This window comes from Oryzias melastigma, linkage group LG19, assembly GCF_002922805.2.
Source record: "Oryzias melastigma strain HK-1 linkage group LG19, ASM292280v2, whole genome shotgun sequence".
NCBI lineage: Eukaryota > Metazoa > Chordata > Actinopteri > Beloniformes > Adrianichthyidae > Oryzias > Oryzias melastigma.
In genome coordinates this window covers 8,257,619-8,257,876 of record NC_050530.1, presented here as the reverse complement: position 1 = coordinate 8,257,876, position 258 = coordinate 8,257,619, and positions in this window count along the sequence as shown.

The window sequence follows — 258 nt, the reverse complement described above, 5'->3', positions numbered from 1 at the left end:
CGCTGAAAAGCTGGGAAACATTGTGTCATTTAAAACTGCAATAAAACTGCCTTTTTTAAATGTATGGTTTCAGTTTGTAGTCTGTGCTCGGGATGGGCGATACTGAACATTTGGGTCAATATCGATACCAGTCAATATCGATACTGACATCAATACTTCTCAGAAATAAGGTAGAGCTGACATGAACCTCTTAATCTCAATTATTTTTAATCACTATGAATGTTGTTTTGTAAGTTTCCTTTTTTTTAAATTACTTAA